We start from the raw sequence: 20,660 nt of genomic DNA, 5'->3' as shown, positions 1-20,660 counted from the left end.
GATGGTGATGACCATCCCGGGGGTTGTTGGCCCAAATCCCGTTGGAATGAGTTTCCAAAAGGCGGCGAAGCGCTTCTGGGGTCACCAAAGTGTTCTGGTTGATGGCTGGCGCAGACCTCAAGGGATCGATCGGGTGTCCGAACAGCACGACTGGGTTGTCGGTGTCGGGCTCCGCTTCTCTCCTTGCCGGGGCTCGGCGAACCAGCTCTCCACGAGCTGCGATCAGATCCAGAGTGACCTGGTCGAACAGTTGCTCTAGTGCGCTTACATAGCGCACCAGATGCAACAGCGCAGGATCCGTCTCGTGGTCTCCGTCGGCAACTTGGGGCGGCCTACCATACCCGTCACGACTGGGGTAGTAGTAGAATGAGCGACAGTTAACTCTGGGCGACAAGTGCCGGAGTTGAACAATAGCTTCTCGGGCTGCCAGTTGGATGGCTTGTGGCTCAAAGGAAGTTGTCCTTCCAGTGAACCTGTAGGGGCGTTCTGGCAACAGACCCCTACCGTAGATGTGCACAGTGGCCCAGTACTGACGGCTTCCATCGTACATGGGTCCTTGGTACACAACATACTCAGGAGGTTCTTCTAACGCGTAGGCACGACGGGTGAGGTTTGCGAGCACGGTCACAAAACCTCCAAGGTTGGTCGCTGTGGTCTCATTGTGAACAATGGGGCCAGGCATCGTGGGTGGGTTTGCGGAAAGAGGTTGTGCGGTGCTGAGGTTAGCGTGCCCTTTTTATAGGAAAAGGGGACGGAGTCTTCCTCCGCACGCTTGCGATAGGGACGGGTTGGATGTCGGTCACTGGCGCGTGATCGACGGGCTAGGTTGATAGGTTGGGCACCGTCCGCCGAAAAGGGCGTCGGGTCACTGTGGAGCTACCTTACGCGGGAAGCTTGACCGGGGTCAGGCTAAGGTCTGATGGTTTGGGATAACCTGGGTTTATTGACCTGGCTAAGATAGGATTAGCCAATGGTCAGCCTGGCTCTGATACCAAGTCTGTCACGACTGGATTTTGGGATATAAATTCCCAGAAAAACGGCCTTTGTGCTCACCAGCCCTAGGATTACTGTTAGCTGATGAGGCACCAACTTGGTACAAGAATTCCAAGCAAGTACATAAATATGTGGTACAAGACCCTTTTAGGCCAGGGAGTACAACACTTGGTTTCTAATGGTTGAGGGCGGAAGCGGTTGGAAACATCTGCATCTATGGGACTCCCTTTCCCACAAGAACAGCTGACCAGGATAACTCCTATCTTCGCGAGGCTGCACACGTCAACAGCGTAGGTTCCGAGGATGTCACCGCGATGCATACCTCCACGCAAGGCAATCTGGCCAAGACAATAGCCAGGGACAAGCCAGTGAGTACGTTTGAATGTACTCGCAAACATTATGAACACGGGTATAATAAATGTCAAACATGCTCCAGAATATCATGTGATCACACGTCTGTCACGAAAAGATACCAAAGACCATAACGCACACGTGTGGTTAAAATGATTTAAAGTAAAATACTGGGTGCCAAGCGAGGGTCTGAATGACGCCTCGAGCGGAAACTGCAGAATAGTAATACTGGTACCAAACGAGTGTCTGAAAGACTCCTCGAGCGGAAAATGCAGAATAGTAATACGGGTGCCAAACGAGTGTCTGAAAGACTCCTCGAGCGGAAAATGCGGAAAGTACAGGTGCCAAACGAGTGTCTGAAAGACTCCTCGAGCGGAAAATGCAGAATATAATAATGCCGCAGTCGGGCGTCGGGGCGACACCACATAAAGGGCTTATAAAAGATAAAAGAACAACAGGCATGCCGCAGTCGGGCGTCTGAGCGACACCACATAAAGGGCTTATAAGAGAATAATCACAGTGAATATCCAGGAGGTAGAACCGTCCCAGGGATACTCATAAAAATAAATGGTTAGTCCATAATAATAAAGATCATAATCCAAAGGTGCCATAATCATAAACAATATTTAGTACAATCGTTTCTCCATCCGAAAACCGATAATTCAGTCAAGTCGTATCTCCATCCGAATACCGTTACAGAGTTCTAGTTAAATCGTTCTCCATCCGAATACCGCGATCAAGAGTTAACCCAGACTGTGGTCCTATACTCAAGAACAGGACTATCCAACAGGATGTATCCTCTGCAGAGGGAGTACCATTTTCCACGAGTAACGGGATTACTCAGTCCCTCGGGACTAATTCCGTCTACGGTCTTTTGATTGAAAACACGCCTGACCTGCACACACCAGCTTAACTCACCAGTGCCTGGAATCACCCACGACACCTGCCAAGCAAAACTCTAAGTGGGGAGGCTACAACCTCGACGTAGCATGGGATCACAAAATTTATACCGCGCGCAAACTGGGGAAGCTATCCCCTTCGGCTACAACCGAAAACACCCATGCCCCCGGACCGAATGACAGGCTTTAATCCGTGGCCACGGGACCTTCATCACGGCCTCTCTGTACGGTGTGTGCTTTGGAAAGGGGTTGACAACCTACTGAACCATACCCTGTCCCCTGCAGGGACAAGTGGTGGTACCGACAAAAGGAAGCTACTGAACAAGACTCGGTCTACAACCGACTCAGGTGATCCAAGTATCCACCAACAATATTACCACTAGTGAAATAAATCACCACTCCTCGAGCCTCACCATGCTATGCCGGGCATACTCGTCACAACGAGGGATTAGGGACAAGCTCGTGTCTACCCAAGACCACGACTTTCCCGCCTCCTACCGGTGTGCAAGAGAAGCTCACGAGGGCGATCCAAATCCTTAGGGTATCCATTGCTGGCCACAAACAACTCCAAAGTGCACTCATGCACGAGATTACATCGATACATAAACTGTCACTTATACTCCAAGTCAAAAGGTGCTGTGATCGCATCAAAACACCACAACAAATATTATGCCAGAGTTCAGAAATGCTTGCCTTCAAGAGTATGCAAAGGATGCACTTATTGGAAGCTTTCTTCTTCCTCCAAAAATCCTATTTTGCAAAATACACAAATACAAATATTTCAAACACAGTACCAAAACCTGTCTCAAATATTTTTGAAATAAATCTTAAAATAAACTAGATGAAATTTGAGAGAGGTGGGAAAAAGAATCAACTCATTTGGAGTTTTATTTTACAAGTTATAGCCAGTCAAAGTTTGGTCAAATCTGTTTTTAAATAAAACCAGAAAAAAGGAAAACGCTTCGAGGGAAATACGCTTACGCAGCAGGGAAAGCGCATTCGGGGTTTTGCGCCTCCACTTAAACAGAGAGAGGGCGCCGCGCGGGTCACTGACAGTGGGTCCAGAGGGCCCACTAGTCAGGTTTGACTGGTCTCCCTCTCCCTCCCTTTTCTGTGCCCGAACGGTGGCGAGGCTTCGGCGATCGCCGGCGACAGACGGCGGCTCCTCGAGGGCACCCAAGGGCGGGAATGGGACGGCTAGACCGAGGCGGTCCTTTGGGTGGTTGAAGGGTCGGAGGAGGTGGCAGGAATCGCCGGCGGCGAGCTTCGCGGCGGAGGGAAGCTACGGTGGTGAAGTGACTTAGGTGCTCCGGTGGTCTCCGACCGCAGTTGGGTAGCTGGGCAGCTCCGCAAGACTACGGGGAAGCTTCTGGTGGTGCTGGTTGGGCGAGAGGGTGGCCGGTTGCGACGAATCGCACCGGGGCTTGGCGGCGGCCGAGATGGCCGGAGTTGGGGGAAACGGTCCTCTCCGGTCGATTTACTGCACGGGGAGCTCTACGGGGGAAGTCTGAAGTCGCGTGAGTGCTCGGAGGGGCTCGGGGACCCTTTATATAGCGCGACGAGGCGGGCTCCGCGGCGGCAGAGGATAGGATCGCCGGCGACAGCCGTTGCTGTAGGTGCAGGGCATCTTGGCGGCGACGAACGCGTTCCGACAGGCAGGAGGATAAGCACGACCTGTGCTCCGGGGCAGCTGGCGCGCTGGCGTGGTTTGGGCGGTGCCGAACATGGCAGAGGCTGCTGCCGACGCCGGCGTGCCGCCAAGGGCGCGGCCAGCGGCGCAGCCGGGCACCAGAGTGATCGTGGAGCAGGGGGCGGCTAGTGCGCGGCTCAGCGATGCAGAGGGAGCCAGGGTCGGGTCACGTCGAGCGCGGCAGTGCGGCATGTCGTCGTAGTGCGCGCGCGTGCAAAACGTGCGCTCTGGGCGCGCCCAGAGCACGCACGGCAGGTGCTCGACGGGATGCCAGCGTGGTCTAGAGCGCGAGGGTGGAGCTGGCAAAGCACAGATCGAGGGTAGGGGTGGCTAGGAGCTCAGTGGACAAGGTTGTTGGGGCTAGGGTACAAGCCCACAATGCAAACCAGAGAGCTTGCCAAAAATGACTGTGCACACCAGGTGTTCGACAGAATGCCAAGTGCACTTAGGCAACTCTTGGAGTGGCCAAAATCTCCAGATCAGTGTCTCTTTAGATGCAGGAGATGATGGTGAGATTAGTTTGGCAAAAACAGAAAGTTGATAGTGCAAGTTTTGCAAAATTCCAGTTTTGGGCAGAAAGGAAAGGGGTTTAGAACATGCACTTCAAAATCCCCAATGAGCCCAATCTCCTGGACTTAAGAGTTTGGTAGGGAGGGCTACAAGTAGGAAAAAGCTCAGGGTCACTAGAGCAAGGAAAAATATGGTTGCAGTACAAATCACCAATTTGGACCAGAAAGCAAAAGAGGTTGATCCACTCAAATTTTCCAAAGAACATCATTGGGTTTTTGCTTGAAGATGAATTGTATGCATCCACTGTCATCTCCAAACACTTGGAAGAATTTTTGAAGAAATATTTAAATGGGTTGCAGTGCAAAAGTGCCTACTGGACCAGATTGGAAAAGTTGGTGTAGAGCTCAAAATCTCCAATGGCCAGAAGGTTTCTTTGCATAAAAGTGATGTGGAAACATCACATGACATCCCCAAATTTTGGTGGAATTTTTAAAAGCATTTATCAAATAGTTGCAGTGCAAAAAGGGGCTCCAAATGCAAAAGGAAATCATTTTAAAGAGATAAAGCTTTTTGAATAAATAAATCTTGCAACATTTAAATCCACTGATAAATAATGGTTTTATTATGGAGAGAAATCAAGTCCAACAATACCCTTGAAGGTTTCTCCCACTAGAGGCAAAAATCCAAAAATCACAAAAGGTAAAACTTGACAAATTGGAAAAGTTTTATTTCCTGGCAATATTTTAATAAACAAAACAAGGCCAAAAATTTTGGGTGTCACAGTCTGTCGTTCCGTCGTACGCCTGTCGGGTGGTAGGTGCGACATATGCCAACGGGTGGCTTATCATTGTGGGAGCCAGTAAGACATCGCCGGTGCCTGGAAACGGGATAAGGCGAAGACATGCACGCCGGCGAATCTTACCCAGGTTCGGGGCTCTCCATGGAGATAACACCCCTAGTCCTGCTCTGCGGGGTCTCCGCATGATCACTAGATCAACACAAGTAGCTACAAGTGCTCCTTGAGCTGTTTGGCTAGGGGAAGAAGAAGGGCAAGGCTAGCTCTCCTTTTCTCTCTATGTGGTGTGTAAAACTCTATGAGATCAACCCTTTGCATGGGTGTCCCGGGGGATTTATATAGGCCTACCCCCCAAGGGTACAATGGTAATCCGGCTGGGTGCGGGTCCCAGCCGTCAGTGTCTGTGCTCGCCGGCTGTTGGGGCCCACCGTCTGGTGGGTCCCGCCGGCTGCCGGCCTCTTGACCGACAGGCCGGCCCCACCGCCTAGGGGCCTTGTCGGCGGCTAGTTACTGTTGCCTCGCCCCTGATGATGAGGGCTTTGTCGAGGTAAGCGTGGCTACAGTGCCGCCGCCTAGCGGGCTCTCACTGTAGCCTCACCTCGTCTTGTCTCCATAATGATGCGCATATTTCGAGGGAGGGAGGTAGCCGGCTATTGGGAGCCGGCTACGCCCCAGGCCGACTAGGGGAGGCTGGGCCGCCTTCGAGCGTCTCTCTGGCTGAAGGGGCCCGCCGCCCGCGAGCCGTACTGGCACCTGTCGTGGGTGAAGTCGCGGTCAACATGGCTACAGTGCCGCACCGGACGGGGGATGACTGACCCGTACGGCGCCCTGTGGCCATGCATGCTCCGGGATTCGGGGGTGATAGGCTGTACTGCGGCCACGCCCCGTTTTATCACCGTTATGTGGGTGCAACCCTGGTGGGTGCGGTCTTGGCCGGCCTCTGGGAGTCGGCCTTCTTCATGGCCGGCTTCCGGGAGTCGGTCCTCTTGGGGCCGGCTTCCTGGAGTCGGCCATCTCGTAGCTTTCTTCGGGAAGGTTTTTGAGGCCGGGTCGCCTTCTGGTAGTCAGCCTTGGGGATAGCCGGCCAGAGGAAGGTGGCCCCGTGCTCTGGATGCTTGAAGGCTTTATTGGCCTGGTAATTTTTCGAAGAGCCAGGGGGAGTCGGTTAGGCTACCCATGGCCATTTACTCCGACAATGCCTCTATGTTCACGGGCTTGAATCCCTCTAGAATTTAATGATCCAGTACCTCATCGGTGAAGCATAGGGGGTGTGCGGCACCCCTGTATTTGGATGTATCATGGCGTTCGGACGGTTGTAGTATTCGGTTTTGATTTTGTGCCGGAGCGCGCTTCCTAGATCCATAGATGGACCTGGTCATGCCGGCCTTTCGATGCAAGTCCTCGCATGGATCATGTGCTGACTTATGTGCAGCCTCGTTAGCCACCCTATCACGGCCACGAGGTGGTCGATCTGGCTGATCGGCCGCTTTATTCTTCGGCTGTGTAGGCTCTACGGCCTCATCATTGAACTCAGGCAACAACTTGTGCTTTGGATAGCTCTTTGTGTGGCGACTGCCACCATACCTTTCTTCATTGTCGAGCACTTTGTTCCATCTACTGTTGTGCGTATTCTGCGCGGCCTTAAGCATTTGCTTCTGCTTCTTCAGACTCCTCACGGTGGCAATAAGCCTTCTATGGAGGTTCTCTTGTTCCAAGTGCCTTTCCGGGATGATGTGTGCATCGTCGTCCGGACTATTCTCCTCTCCGGAGACAGGTTGATTAGCTTGACGCTTGGCGTCGCCGTTATCGGACAGTAGCTCCGTACTATGTTCGCCGTCCGTTGGCTCAGCCTGCTCTATCGCTGGGTCGGTGTGGTCGCCGTTCCCTCTGGAGTCGACCGGGGTATTATTCTTTCTTGCGCTGTTATCGCTGTTTTTCCCGAGGCGGGATTTGGAGCGGCGCCTACGCCGTCGCTTTGATTTCTTCTCGAGGGAGCTATCCTTCGCTGCATCCTTCCGTTCCTCATCATTGTCTTCTTTGGGTGTATCTATCATGTATATATCATGTGATGAAGTGGCTGTCCAGCGCCCTGTGGGCGATGGTTCCTGTTCGTCTCCTGCATCGTCTTCCATACCGTCGATGTCTTCGGAGCCGAAATCGAGCATGTCTATTATATCGTCGACAGTGGCTACTAAGTGGGTGGTGGGTGGGGAGCGAATTTCTTCGTTGTCCGCATCCCATTCTAGCCGGACATAGTTCGGCCAAGGTTCTCCTGACAAGGAGAGAGACCTTAATGAATTTAGCACATCGCCAAAAGGTGAGTGCTGAAAGATATCTGCGGAAGTAAACTCCATGATCGGTGCCCAATCGGATTTGATAGGCACGGACGCAGGCGGCTCGGAGCCCATGGCCGGGGACGAATCCAACGGTTCGGCAACACGGGTCTCGTAGGAGGTGAAGTCAGTATTCGGCTCTATCGCCACTGAGTATGCGGCGTCCGTGGCGGGGTCTATCCACCGGTCCTCAGATGGCACAATTTGTTCCGGATTGAGGGCCGGAGAGGTTGCAGGTGCGATCTCCCGAACACTAGCTATGTCATGCTCGTTGTGATTGTGCGGCGCACTTGACATGGGCTCGAATCCGTCGAAGATCAAGTCTCCGCGGATGTCGGCAGTATAGCTCAAGTTTCCAAACCTGACCTGATGGCCAGGGGCGTAGCTCTCGATCAGCTCCAGATGGCCAAGCGAGTTGGCCCACAGTACGAAGCCGCGGAATACGAAGATCTGTCCGGGGAGGAAAACCTCACCCTGGATCGCATCGTTGCCGATGATCGAAGGAGCAATCTAGCCTTGCGGTGACAGCACAGTGGAACTCTCAATGAAAGCACCAATGTCGGTGTCAAAACCGGCGGATCTCGGGTAGGGGGTCCCGAACTGTGCGTCTAAGGCGGATGGTAACAGGAGGCGGGGGACACGATGTTTACCCAGGTTCGGGCCCTCTTGATGGAGGTAATACCCTACTTCCTGCTTGATTGATCTTGATGATATGAGTATTACAAGAGTTGATCTACCACGAGATCGTAGAGGCTAAACCCTAGAAGCTAGCCTATGGTATGATTGTTGTTGTCCTACGGACTAAACCCTCCGGTTTATATAGACACCGGAGCGGGCTAGGGTTACACAGAGTCGGTTAGAAGGGAGGAGATCTACATATCCGTATTGCCAAGCTTGTCTTCCACGCCAAGGAGAGTCCCATCCGGCCACGGGACGAAGTCTTCAATCTTGTATCTTCACAGTCCAACAGTCCGGCTAAAGGATATAGTCCGGCTGTCCGAGGACCCCCTAATCCAGGACTCCCTTAGGCGCGCCCAGGGGGGTAGGGCGTGCCCCCCACCCTTGTGGCCAGGGTGTGGGCCCCCTCTGGTATTTTCTTCGCTTAGTATTTTTTATTATTTCCAAAAATAACTTCCGTGGAGTTTCATGACTTTTGGAGTTGTGCAGAATAGGTCTCTAATATTTGCTCCTTTTCCAGCCCAGAATTCCAGATGCCGACATTCTCCCTCTTCATGTAAACCTTACAAAATAAGAGAGAATAGACATAAGTATTATGACATAATGTGTAATAACAACCGATAATGCAATAAATATCGATATAAAAGCATGATGCAAAATGGACGTACCAGGGAGCTGCGTGCGGGTCCTGAAAACAGGTAGAGTGATCGCCAAGAAGACCAACTAGAGATTCCCCCACACGTCTATGCTGCTTGCCGCCTTGGTTTATCCATCCGTCGAAAGGGTCGAAGATCAGGCCGTCGTGGGGGCTTGTATAAAAGAAACAGGAAAAGGATAAAAAGAAAATAGAAAGTAAGTGTGCCCGAGGAAGGTCGAGCCGTATTATGGACCACAATCAAGTTGTGCCTCCGTCTTTGCCCATGGTATTTTGAGTGCATAGTTATGTACGCGCGGTACGTACACCGCTGTTTGGTCGGGACTGAGACGGAGGCCGAATTGCTAGTCGAACTCCTGACGAGCTGGACTGTAAAGATGCGGAGTAGTCCGGACTCGTTTGACAGTGTCCGAGAGCTTGGCCGCTGAATTAAAATTCTGCTTGGTAAGGCCGCTCTGTACTTCCGCTACCAGGGCTGTGGTGTGCTCCTCGGTATGGAGGGAGCGTTCGATGTTTCCATTGACTGTTATGACACCGCGTGGTCCAGGCATCTTGAGTTTGAGATAAGCATAGTGTGGCACCGCATTGAATCGAGCAAATGCAGTTCATCCGAGCAGTGCGTGATAGCCACTGCAGAAGGGGACTATATCGAAGATCAAGTCCTTGCTTTGGAAGTTGTCCAGAGATCCGAAGACGACTTCCAATGTAATTGAACCCGTACAACGGGCCTCTACACCTGGTATTACTCCTTTAAACGTAGTTTTTGTTGGCTTGATCCTTGATGGATCGATGCCCATCTTGCGGACGGTATCCTGATATAGCAGGTGGAGGCTGCTGCCACCGTCCATGAGGAATCGTGTGAGGTGGAATCCATCAATGATTGGGTCGAGGACCAGTGCGGCTGAACCGCCATGACGGATACTGGTCGGATGGTCCCTGCAATCGAAAGTGATCGGGCAGGACGACCATGGGTTGAATTTTGGGGCGACTAGCTCTATCGCATAGACGTCCCTGAGCACGCATTTGCGCTCCCTCTTGGGGATATGGGTAACGTATATCATGCTCACCATTTTAACTTGGGGGGGGGGGACTTCTTCTGTCCTCCTATGTTCGGCGGGCGAGGCTCCTCGTCGTCGTCCTCACTTTGCGACCCCTTCTCCTTATTCTCGGTATTTAACTTGCCGGCCTGTTTAAAGGCCCAACAGCTTCTGTGGGTATGATTGGCTGGTTTATCGGGGGTGCCGTGGATCTGACATGGACGCTCGAGTATGCGGTCCAAGCTGGATGAGCCCGGATTGTTTCTTTTAAATGGCTTCTTCCGTTGGCAGGACTTGGAGCCACTGAGTCCGGCGTTGACTGTCGTGTCATCGATATTGCCACCATTGCTTCAACGCTTGTGCCTGTTGCGTCGGGGCTTGCTGTTGCTATTTCTGGCTTCAGAGGTGCCAGGTTCGCTTGCGGTGTTGTTGCTACGGGCTAGCCAACTATCTTCGCCCGCGCAAAAGCGGGTCATAAGTGCTGTGAGGGCTGCCATGGACTTTGGCTTTTCCTGGCCGAGGTGTCGGGCAAGCCATTCGTCGCGGATGCTATGCTTAAAGGCCGCTAGGGCTTCGGCATCCGGACAGTCGACAATCTGGTTCTTTTTAGTTAGGAACCTAGTCTAGAATTTCCTGGCTGACTCTCCGGGCTGTTGGACTATGTGACTTAAGTCATCCGCATCAGGAGGTCGAACGTATGTACCTTGGAAGTTGTCGCAGAAGGCGTCTTCCAAGTCCTCCCAGCCGCCAATTGAGTTTTCTGGCAGGTTGTTTAACCAGTGCCGAGCTGGTCCCTTGAGTTTTAGCGGGAGGTATTTGATGGCATGAAGATCATCGCCGCGGGCCATATGAATATGGAGAAGAAAGTCCTCAATCCATACCGCGGGATCTGTTGTTCCATCATATGATTCGATATTCATGGGTTTAAACCCTTTTGGGAATTCATGCTCCATTACTTCATCAGTGAAGCAGAGGGGGTGTGCGGCGCCTCTATATCAGGCCAAGTCGCGACATAGCTCGGATAGAGTCCGTCTGTGGTTTTCGGCTCAGACGTGGTTATGTCCGGCTAGATATCCGTCGTCGCGCGTCGGGGCACGCCCTCGCGATCCGTAGATCAATCTGGTCTGACCTACCCTATTTTCCAGGTCCTGCCGCAGGTCATATGTATATCCCCGAGCTGTTGTGTCTCTGTAACACCCCGGATGTAACTTTCCATATTTGTAACTCCGACTCTTGCCATTTTCGGCTATGTGCTATGATATTCCCTCCGTGGTCGGCTTTTGTTTTTCGTTTTGTATTTTGTTCATGTCATGCATTTCATATCATGTCATCATGTGCATTGCATTTGCATACGTGTTCGTCTCATGCATCCGAGCATTTTCCCCGTTGTCCGTTTTGCAATCCGGCGCTCCTATCTCCTCCGGTGCACCCCTTTTGTTTTCTTTCGTGTGTGGGTGTCAAACTTTCTCGGAATGGACCGAGGCTTGTCAAGTGGCCGTAATATACCACCCGGAGACTACCGGTCAAGTTCCGTTCCATTTGGAGGTCGTTTGGTACTCCAACGGTTAACCGGGCATCCGCAAGTCCATTTGAGTGTCCAGCAAAACCCCCCCTGAAAACCAGCCCAAAACCCACCAAAATCTCTTCCATGCTCTAGGTCGTTTGATCACGATCGTGTGGGCAAAAAACGCACCTCATTTGGAGCCTCCTAGCTCCCTCTACCTATTTATATGTGAGCACCCCGAAATTACGTTCGCAGATGAAACCCTAGCTTTTTCCCCCGCCGCCGCCGGACACGTCCGCCGCCTCCGGACACTTCGCCGCCGCCTCCCGCAGCCTACCGGAGCGCGCCACGCCGCCTCCTCCCTCTCCCCACGCCGCTGGCCCGCCGGGCCCAGGCGGGGCCCGCCCGACGCGATCCGCCGCCGCCTCCCGGCTCCGCACGCCCGACCCGGCCGCCGCCCGTCGCCATCGCCGCCGCCGCCGCCTTCCGCCCCCGCAGCTCCGGCCGGCGCCGCCCTTCCCGCGCCCCACCGCCCGCCGGTGCCGCCGCCCCTCCTCCCTCCGGTCTACCTCGCCGTCGCCTCCTCCTTCCCTCCCATCGCCGGCGAACAGCGCCACCGGAGCCGAAGCCCCGCTCGAGCCCGTCGCCAGATCTGGAGCGCCCGAAACCCTAGGTTGACTTTCCCGTTTTCCCGAATTCCACCGTCTTTTTCATTTGCGATATGTGCTCATGTTCCTCGTTGCATAACTCCTTGCATATAGCTCCGATTCGTGCATGTAATATGTTAAATTGTTCGTCTCGTGATGCTCTACATTTCGTTCAATTGCACCATGTTCATTAGTGGTCATCTTGATGCCCAAATCTCTGTTGGAAGAGGGCTAGTTGCTGTTATCCTCTGGTTCTTATCAGAACTTGGAGATTTGTCATTTTTGTATCATTTAATCTGTGCATCTTATCGGCATCAGCTCTACATGTGTTTTGTTGTATGCCATGCCACCTTTCCAGGGGTGTATGCCATGTATTTTTGTGATCTCTGTGGTGACTAGCACAAGCATGCAAAGTAGGCTCCGTAATGTTTCTGATTTCAGGGACTTGGTGATTTCTATAAGTCCTTGTCTGCTGTTATTTTGTTGCCATATAAACTTGATGCTACAGAGAGATCCATGCATATTTTGGAGATGATCAGTAAGGATGTTTCGTAGCTATTGTTGTAATAGATCCATTCCTGTCCTTGTTTGCAATTATGGAGTGCCATAGCATGACTCAATCTTGCTCTACTTTTGCTATAAAATATTTCTGACAGATTCTTAACATGATATGCAATTTTGCCAAGCTTATTATAGTTGATCCGTTCATTCCATGCTATTGTTCTTGCCATGGATAGCTTCATAAACATGCCATCTTGCTGTAGGTATACTTTTTTTCTCATGCATTGCTTTGTGGTGAGTGCATCAAGCTCACAAACATGTCCTCATATTATTATTTCTGCCATGCTCTGTTTTCTGCTATGTCTGAAACCTGATGACGAAACTTGCTATGTTTACATGCTTGCCATGATATCTTCTGGTCCTTTTTGGCTTATGGTCAGTAAGGGAATTTTGTCATATGCATTTAGTAGAATACTTCCGTGCCTTGTTTTGCTATGTTAAGTTCCTGTAGCATGTTGATTTCGTGCTCTGAACATTGCTACATGATGCTGTGAACCTGTTATCTTTTGCACTTTTGCCATGCTTGTTTGAGCTTGATATGTTGTGATCTAGCCGTAGCTCAGTGTTCATCTTTTGTCAAGCATCTCCTGTAGATTACTGTCATATGCTTTGTTGCTATGTTGGAGTGCTGTAGCATTGTTGCTTGTTGCATTTTAAGTGCTATCATGCTGTTAATCGCAGATTCGTGTCATTCTTGTTTTGCTTGCCATTTGCAAACCGTGCATCCGTTTCCGGTGATCTTTATATCGATTTCGACCGAAATCATCTCATCTTTCCAGTGGCATGCTTGGTTTTCCAAGTTACTGCCTTGTTCATCATTTTCCTTCCGGAGCACGCATATGCATCGCATATCATATCTTGCATATCATACATGTTTTGCATCATGTTGCTTGTGCATTTCTCGTGGTTGATTGTGGTTTCGTTTGTTTGTGTTCTTGTCTTGGGTAGGTCCGGGAGACGAGTTCGTGAATGAGGAACCTGTTGAGTACGCTTACGAGGATCAAGCTTTCGACAACGCTGAGAACCTTGCAGGCAAGATGACCACCCCTCGAAATCACTTCTATCTTTGCTTTGCTAGTTGTTCGTTCTATTGCCATGCTCGCTACCTATCACTTGCTATATCATGCCTCCCATATTGCCATGTCAGCCTCTAACCATCCATTCCTAGCAAACCGTTGTTTGGCTAAGTTACCGCTTTTGCTCAGCCCTTCTTATAGCGTTGCTAGTTGCAGGTGAAGTTGAAGTTTGTTCCATGTCGGAACATGGATATGTTGGGATATCACAATATCTCTTATTTAATTAATGCATCTATATATTTGGTAAAGGGTGGAAGGCTCGGCCTTATGCCTGGTGTTTTGTTCCACTCTTGCCGCCCTAGTTTCTGATATACCGGGATTATGTTCCTTGAGTTTGCGTTCCTTACGCGGCCGGGTGATTTATGGGACCCCCTTGACAGTTCGCCTTGAATAAAACTCCTCCAGCAAGGCCCAACCTTGGTTTTACCATTTGCCGCCTAAGCCTTTTCCCCCGGGTTTTCGCGAGCCCGAGGGTCATCTTTATTTAACCCCCCCGGGCCAGTGCTCCTTCGAGTGTTGGTCCGAACCGAGCAGCCTGCGGGGCCACCTCGGGGAAACTCGAGGTCTGGTTTTACTCGTAGCTTGACTTATCCGGTGTGCCCTGAGAACGAGATATGTGCAGCTCCTATCGGGATTTGTCGGCACATTCGGGCGGCTTTGCTGGTCTTGTTTTACCATTGTCGAAATGTCTTGTAAACCGGGATTTCGAGACTGATCGGGACTTTCCGGGAGAAGGTTTATCTTTCGTTGACCGTGAGAGCTTATGATGGGCTAAGTTGGGACACCCCTGCAGGGTATTATCTTTCGAAAGCCGTGCCCGCGGTTATGAGGCAGATGGGAATTTGTTAATGTCCGGTTGTAGAGAACTTGTCACTTGACCCAATTAAAATACATCAACTGCATGTGTAGCCGTGATGGTCTCTTCTCAGCGGAGTCCGGGAAGTGAACACGGTCTGTGTTATGTATGACGTAAGTAGGAGTTCAGGATCACTTCTTGGTCATTGCTAGATGACGACCGCTCCGTTGCTTCTCTTTTCGCTCTCTCTTGCGTATGTTAGCCACCATATATGGTTATTGCCACTGCAGCTCCACCTCATTACACCATCCTTTCCTATGAGCTTAAATAGTCTTGATCTCGCGGGTGTGAGATTGCTGAGTCCTCGTGACTCACAGATTCTACCAAAACAGTTGCAGGTGCCGACGATGCCAGTGCAGATGATGGGGTCGATCTCAAGTGGGAGTTCGACGAGGAACGTGGTCGTTACTATGTGTCTTTTCCTGATGATCAGTAGTGGAGCCCAGTTGGGACGATCGGGGATCTAGCATTTGTGGTTATCTTATTTTCATCTGGTTTTGACCGTAGTCGGTCTATATGTTTGTATTTTGGATGATGTATGAATTATATTTATGCATTGTGTGAAGTGGCGATTGTAAGCCAACTCTTTATCCCATTCTTGTTCATTACATGGGATTGTGTGAAGATGACCCTACTTGCGACTAAACCACTATGCGGTTATGCCTCTAAGTCGTGCCTCGACACGTGGGAGATATAGCCGCATCGTGGGTGTTACAGTCTCTACCTTGACGGCGAGGTGGTATGGGCTGGTGTTCGGTTTGAGTTGCCGTTTTGCCCCGACCACGTGGTGGTCGGTCAGCCGCGTTACGCGCTGATGGTACGGGCTCCAGTGCCTCGTCATCAAATTGAGGTAGCAGTTTACGCTTCGAGTAGCTTTTGGTTGGGCGTTCGAGGCCGTATTCCTCGGCTGGCAGGACATTAATCCACCTGTCATTGAGGAGGTCTTGATCGGCTTGAAGCTGATGCTGCTTCTTTTTCAGGCTCCTTGAAGTGGCTATTAGCCGGCGCTTAAAGTGCTCCTGCTCGAGAGGTTCCTCAGGAAGTTGCCGAGGCTCACCTCATCCTCGGAGAGTGGAAGATAATTGCTGTCCTCCGAGTCTTTGTTTACGGCCTGCTCATCAGGGCTAACTTGCCTGTCTTCCGGATCGTCCTGTTCGGAGGTTGGCTCGACGGGTTCTTCTTGGTCTTTGGCATCATCCGGAGTATTGTTGTCTCTCGTGCCGGTATTGCTTTCTTTTTCACGGCGTGATTTAGAGCGGCGCTGCTAACATCGGCGCTTTGGTTGTATCTCAGGAGTTTTATCCTCGACTGCATTTTTCTCATTATCGCCGTTACCCTCTTTGGGTGTATCGACCATGTACAAGTCATACGAAGAGGTGGCCGTCCAGCGTCCGATAAACGGTGGGTTTTGGGCCTGCTCTTCTCCGGCATCGTCGTCCATACCATCGATGTCTTCGAAGCCGTAATCGAGCATGTCAGTTAAGTCCTCGACAGTGGCTATGAAGTGGGTGGTGGGTGGGACGTAAAATTCCCGCTCTCAGCCCCTAGTCCGGGCTGGGCGTAGTTTGGACGTTGCTCCTCTGTAATGACGAGGGATTGCATCAAGTCGAGAGCCTCGCTTAAAGGCAAGGTTTGGCCAGGGAGAAAAGAGTCCGTGGAGTACGGCGGGAAGGAGACTTGGCCGAGCTCACACGATGCTGACTCCGAGGGTTCGGAGCTAGTGTCCGGAGAAGGGTCCGGCTTCCTAATGGTTGCCAGCGACACTTCTCCCTCCAGTTCTCCCGTACTAGGCTTAGTGGCCGCAGATAGTCCGGCGGGCTCAGGAATCCCGTCTTCGGACCTGGTAATGCACTCCGGATCTAAGGCCAGAGCGGAGGTTGGGGTCGTGAACCCTTGGAAGATCAAGTCTCCTCGGATATCAGCGACATAGTCCAAATTTCCAAAACTAATCTGGTGACCTGGGGCATAGATGTCGATCTGCTCTAGATGGCCAAGCGAGTTGGCCCGCAGTACGAAGCCGCCAAACACAAAGATCTGACTGGGGAGAAAGACCCCCCTCAGGGCAGTATTGTTGTAGATGATGGATGGAGCCATTGAACCTTCCGATGACGACATAGCGGAACTCTCAATGAAAGCACCAATGTCAGTGTCAAAACCGGCGGATCTCGGGTAGGGGGTCCCGAACTGTGCGTCTAAGGTCGATGGTAACAGGAGACGGGGGACACGATGTTTACCCAGGTTTGGGCCCTCTCGATGGAGGTAATACCCTACTTCCTGCTTGATTGATCTTGATGAATATGAGGATTAAAAGAGTTGATCTACCACGAGATCGTAATGGCTAAACCCTAGAAGTGTAGCCTGTATGATTATGATTGCCTCTACAGACTAAACTCTCCGGTTTATATAGACACCGGAGGGGCCTAGGGTTGTACAGAGTCGGTTTACAGAGGAAGGAATCTTCATATCCAGATGCCAAGCTTGCCGTCTACGCAAAGGAGAGTCCCACCCGGACACGGGAGGAAGTCTTCTTTCTTGTATCTTCATGGCCCAACAGTCCGGCCCACGTCACATAGGCCGGATGCCCGAGGACCCCTTAATCCAGGACTCACTCAGCTGCTTCCCCGGCGTAATAGGCGGACTAGCGCATGTTACGCTGGGGAATGCTTCCGTTAACTGGGAATCAACTGACCAGGAATTGAAATCCAGGGGTGCGACGGACCTCTTGCTAAGGTGAAATAGTATATGAGGAGAAACCTTGTGCATCGCGAGTTACTAGGAACATCTAGTATCAAGAAGAAGCGGTCAACTAGTGTCTTCTATGGGATGAATACCGTGCAAGCAGACACGCAAGATTTGCACGAATAAGGGAAGAGGAGTACCATTTTCGGTTGCCGGTGTGGTCTCCTCCATATGTCGCGGCGATCTTCTTCTTTTTGCCAGGGGAACTGATGTTTCACAGGAGGGTGCAGGCTTGGACGAACCCATGGCCAAATTGTTGACTGTGTTGCCGTGGCCGTATGTCGGCGGAGGGGAAGCAGATCCGAGGCGGCGAAGGACGGGGTAGCAGGAATAGCCCCGGTGCGGTGGACGGTGGCGAAGTTGGAGCGGCAGTGGTGAGGCGCGGGATGGCATGGTTGAACTGGCTCGGGTACGGACGGCTCGGCCTCGGCTTCAACTACTAGCCGTGGAGGGCATTGCGGTTGAGGTTGCGGTGGACGACGACGTCGGGTAATCGGCTCCGGCGTGATGGAGGAGGGCGGCGGTTGATGGGTGGGATGGGGTGGTGGACGGAGGACGCCGGGGTTTCACGGCTGGTGGAGAGGCAGTTTTGGCGCCCACGGAGTACGAATGGGGAATCAGACGGGGTGGAGGAGCTAAGGGAGAACCATGTTTCGGTCTGGGACGCGCTTGTTTTTGGCTTTTTTGAACAGATGGGACACGCTTGTTTGAAATTTGGGGAATACAAACTTTACCCCCCCTCTTAAATTTCAGACCAACTGCGGGTCGAGGGTAGGATGGTAATCCCAGGTGTCCCAAATAGTGGGCGGGAGCGATTTTGGCCATGCGCATGTGTGCTTAGGAGGCGGTTGTGTGGCGTCTAGATGAAGCTACAAACCTACCCCTGTTTAGACCTTTGGACGTCGGGCCGGTAGGTTTCACGGGTCGGAGTTAGAAAAGTAATTTCCTTTTACTTCCAAACATTGGTCTCACGCGGTTTCGGGAGAGTAGAGGCTCTTTTGGCGCTTCGTTCAAAATTTTGAAACAGAAGCATTCACGTTTAGAGTACTCTTGAACTTTGAGGATTGACTAAATAGACAACGTTAAATTTGACCTTGTATGTTTGAAAACCTCGTTAAATTATCCGCTTCTTTTTGAAATTTTGACACTTGAAAAACCTATAACTATGATTATTTTGGAATGGAGAAGCTAAATTTGAATCTATTTTGTACACGACTATATATGCTATTATGTACAAAATCAGAGCAAAGATTGGTGCCCCCATAATTTAGGTATGATTTACAATGCCATGATATCAAATTCAAATAATTGAATGGACTTCATGTTGAATTCGATTTTTTTAAACCACCTTAAGTTGAATTCAAATGTATGCTAGTTCATACCTAGGTATTTATAATGTTCATTGTGTAACTTTCGTATGTATAATGTGCTTTACACACACAACATGAACTATACTCACGTTTATATTCGATTGCTAAAGCAATGCATTGTCTGGAGTTCAAAATACTAACTATATGGATCAATTATGTCGAATAATAACATAGACATGCTCAAATTCGATAGAATCTAGGTGTCTGATGGATCAATGACCGTTCCTTACGCGAATTGCAAATATCATGATCCCATCCTAATATTTGGATACAATTTATATCTTTAATCAATGTGTACATCAGTCTTTTACGTGTAGTTTCACTCTCCATCGGTGGTCTCTCACACATGCTCACACACTCTCTCCTGAGGTGTCTTTCTCGCAGACATGCACTCGATATAACCCTCCCTCCCTCTCGTAACCATTTACGACTATTTTCACTAACCTTTATCACAAGCACTCTTCCTCTCACAAGCATACACACGCACAATCCCCATCGACCCTTTCTATATACATAGACCTGCCTACGTGTCTCTTGTATGCACATTATCTTTAGGCCTGTCTCTCACGCATTGTCTCACACCTCTCTTCCTAATCCACGAGTATGATTCTAGCAGAGCATTCTGTAGGATGCCCCTTAAAGTTAGGTTGGATGAATAGTAATATCAGAGATAAGGGGTTACCTTAGTCCGAGAACCCAGGGTTACAAATCCTAGCCGGCTTTGTCAGTGGACACAGAGTCCTTCACAATTCTGCTATCATTGCGTTGTACGACAAGTCATCCATGGGTCTCCCTAAATGCGTCACGGGCCGACCAATGTGGCGCAGGACGAAACCGAACCAAGGGCCTCACCTCGACCCACCAGACCTCACGCGGTGACACACCCTCTACCCCCAGGTCTCGTTATCTTCTCACACCCACACATACCAACACAGACACCACATACAAAAAAATCTCCTCATGCCTCTATCCCCTCTCCCCTTGCATATACACACTCAAGGGAATCTCTCGCCGTGACATCATATTAGTCTCTCTCTCTCTCTAGACCTCTCTCATTTCTCGTGCTATCTCTCCCACGCCCCCCTCACCCCGCCGGCCCCTCTATCCATGCCTCTTTCGAATACATAATACACACACATACCTCTCTAGGCCCTTCCAAATACATCAACTACACATTCACACATGTTACATCACGTACCCCATTGATCTAAGAAGCCCTCTCTTCACGTTTATTTCGCATACAAAATTCCTTTTGAATAAAGTGTGGCCAAAAAATTATTTTAGAATTTCTACATATATACAACATTACAAAGTTATATGGAGGAGTATGAACATTAATTTGCATTGCATGGTGCCCACAATGATATTTATTCCGCATTGTGAATTTTTATATTTTCATACTATATATAAAGTTAGTCATAATAAAGAGAAACGAAGAGCATCTCTCTCCCCATTGCATACACGATGTCACATCCCTAGTTCTGGTAATGCCTAGTGCTAGCATCTCGTGTTGCATCATGTTTACTTTTCACAGAAAGTTGAAATGGGGATGACAGAACCCCCAGCACCCCCCGAAACCAACTAGGGTTTACTAAAATTATTTTCAATGAACCTGAAATGCCCTTATAAAATGTTCATCATCTTTGCCTTGGTCTAGAACCTCTGACAAAAATGGTGCACACTTTTCTAGGACAACAGAGGGTCACTGATTTAAATCATATAGTATTTGCATTTGGGCATTTAAATGCTATATAATATTTTAAATGCTCAGATAATCATAAACTAAATTTTTTACTGTTGGATATATTCTAAATAGTAGCCATGATTAGTTTCATGATTTTTGGAAATGCTCTGGCATTTTTAATAAAGCCCTGAAGTTACAGAAATAATAGAAAACAAGAAATAATAAAAAGAAAGGAACTTACCTGGCAAAGCCCACCTGGCCGAGTACTGTAGCAGCCAGCC

This window comes from Triticum aestivum, chromosome 3D (assembly GCF_018294505.1).
Source record: "Triticum aestivum cultivar Chinese Spring chromosome 3D, IWGSC CS RefSeq v2.1, whole genome shotgun sequence".
Taxonomy (NCBI): Eukaryota; Viridiplantae; Streptophyta; class Magnoliopsida; order Poales; family Poaceae; genus Triticum; species Triticum aestivum.
Note: the sequence above shows the minus strand (reverse complement) of the source record.